Source organism: Trematosphaeria pertusa (assembly GCF_010094035.1).
Source record: "Trematosphaeria pertusa strain CBS 122368 unplaced genomic scaffold BU26scaffold_3, whole genome shotgun sequence".
Lineage (NCBI taxonomy): Eukaryota > Fungi > Ascomycota > Dothideomycetes > Pleosporales > Trematosphaeriaceae > Trematosphaeria > Trematosphaeria pertusa.
In genome coordinates this window covers 1694972-1698030 of record NW_022987214.1, presented here as the reverse complement: position 1 = coordinate 1698030, position 3059 = coordinate 1694972, and positions in this window count along the sequence as shown.

Sequence of the window (3059 nt, the reverse complement as noted above, 5' to 3'; positions counted from 1 at the left end):
TATAATTTCTAAAAGCTTTATTACTAAAGCGCTACTAACTTTACCTACTTCTAGAATAATTTCTTCTACCTTATATAAAAGCGCTAGCTTCTAGTAGATTAATAGGTAGAGAAGTTTTATAAGAAGCTGCTAGAGAATATATATACGTAGTTAGAGATATACTAACGTTAGTATGTTAATAACTATAATTACTATATAGACCTTACTTAAGACCTTACTTAAGAGCTTACCTCTAGAGAAGTACGCGTTACTACTAGAAAGGCTAAAAAGCGTAACGTAATTACGTTAATACTATAACACGCGCCCCTAGCTCTTCTAGGTTTTCTAGCACCTAATAAAGCTCTAGTAATCTAGAAGCTAGTTACCTATTTTTAATGCTACTAACCTAGCTACCTAAGCTATAATTACTCTAGAGCTTCTACTACGCAGAAAGCTATTAAGAATATTAATCTAGAGAAAAAGCCTATAGAGCCTATAGAGCTATAAGCACCTAAGAATAACACGTTAGAATGTAAATCTAATAATTTAGAAAAAGCCTAGCTCTAGAAGAAGTCTTCTCTCTAGAGCTACCTACTAGAGTAATTAACCTACGCGAAAAGCTATTTAGTAGTTCTACGTTTACTCTACTCTACTAAATCTCTATAAATAGCCTTGCTATTAAGCTTAGAGGCTTAATTAATATAGAAGCGAGTAGCTACGTCTTAGTACACCTAAAGTATCTTTAAACTCTTAGAAAAAACCTCTATGTTAAGTTGTTGCGTATAGAACTAATCTCTCTTACTAGGTATAATAGGCAACCTAATAGCTAAGTAGATAAGTATTTTAAAGCTAATCTAGTACTAGAAAGCTATTAAATTTATACTTACTTTGTATATTATAATACTAACCGCTATAATATAATAATTAGTTATAAGCTACTTAAAGAAGTTAACGTTTAGGTTAACTATAAGTAGTGCGTACTAATATAGCTAGACACTAACTAATTAATTAATTATAAACGCGACGTGTTTGTCTCTATATAATCCCCTTAATCTACTACTAAAGCTTAAGCAGCTTACTAAGCTAATACTAATCGCCGTAACGCTCTAATATTAGTAGTAGAAAAGCTAAGAGTAATATAATAAGAGAAGAGAGAATTATAACGCTAGAAGCTTTAAGAAAACCTACGCAAGATAGATAGGTAGCTTAAGAATCTTAACCTACCTAGTAGGTTACTCTATAAGCTAAAAAAGCTACCTATTTTATAGAAAACATACTTAAAGGCTAGACTTAATATTAATATAATTAGCGTAGCTACCTTTATAATTAACGCGCGTTAAAAAGATACTATAATTAGGCACCTTAGTATCTATAAGGTTAATTAGCTTATTACTAATAGAAAGAAAACTCTAGTTATTAATCTAGAGAAGAAACTTCGCTAACTAGTTACTAAAAAGCTTTTATCTCTAGAATATACTAGCGCAACTATAGCCTATTTCTTAAAAAAGAATTCTAATACTCTACTACTATATAGAGAGAGTATAGATTATAATATTAAGCTTATAGTAGAAAATATCTTAATAAATAGTTTTTTTTATAGTATGTTACTAGAGTACCTATAGTTAGTGTAAGATTATCTAGAGAACTACCTTTGTTGTGGCTTTATTATCTATAGTAATGCGTTATACGCGTTACTAGTTCTATTTACTAAAAAGCTAGGTAGAGAATAGAGGTTCTACGTTAACTATTAAAAGCTTAACGCTATTATAAAAAAAGACGTCTATTCTATCTCTTTTATTTAGAAAATACTTACACGTCTATTACGCGCTAAGGTCTTTACTAAGTTAGATGTAAGGTAAGCTTTCTACTAGATCTAGCTTAATAAGTTAGTAGAGAACCTAACGTCTTTCTATACGTAGTATAGTAACTATAAGTATTAAGTTCTACTCTTTAGCCTCTATAATAGCTCTACTACCTTCTAGTAATATATTAACAAGGTGTTATATAGCTTACTAGACGATTTCTATATAGTATATATTAATAATATTCTTATTTACTTAGAGAATTCGCTTAAGTATAAAGCCTATATTACCTAGGTACTTAATTAATTACGTAAAGCTAGGTTATAAGTAGATATTAAGAAATCTAAATTTACTATTAAAAGTACTAAGTTTCTAGAATTAATTATAAGTACTAATAGAATCTAGAAGAACTCTAAGAAGGTTACTACTATCTAGAATTAGTCTATACCTACAACTCTTAAGAGCCTTTAATTATTTCTAGGTTTCTACAATTTCTACTAAGCCTTCTTAAAGAATTACGGCTAGATTGTCTGCTCTCTTACTAAGCTACTAAAATAGAGAGTATAGCATGCTTTTAGAGAGATTAAGCTTATAGTATTTTAGTAGGTTAAGAATCTTATACTATTTAATACTATACTAGCTTATTACTCTCTCTATTACTATATAAGAGTAGAAATAAACGTATTAGATAGTATAGTTACTAGAGTTCTTTTATAACTTTAAGAAGACAGTATCTAGAGACTAGTAGCTTTCTTTAGTAGAATAATAAATACTATCTAGATAAACTATAGTATTTATAATAAAGAAATACTAGTAGTTATTCTTAGCGTATAGAAGTAGAGAAGCTAGTTAATTAGCTTATAAGATCTAGAGCCTTTTATAGTATTAACTAACTACTAAGCCTTAGAGTACTTTACTACTAAGTAGAAGCTTATTACTAGGTAGGTCTACTAGGTAAATAATATTACTAACTATAACCTTAAGCTTATCTATTAACTAGGTTTAGCTAATATAGTAGCGAACGCGTTATTACAAAAGTAAGAAAAGCTTAAGACCTAAAAAAAGAAGAATTACGCTACCTATACAAGAGCTTTTCTAAGTAAGAAGCAAATTAGCCTCTTAGCTATTAAGCGATTATTAGATAAGTTATTAGTTCTAGCTACCTAGAGATTAGCTAGTAGTGCTATAGAAATTACTACTACTAATACGTTTATAAAGGTACTCTCTACTAAGAATCTATATACTATAATTAATTAGGTTATTATAGCTAACTAATTA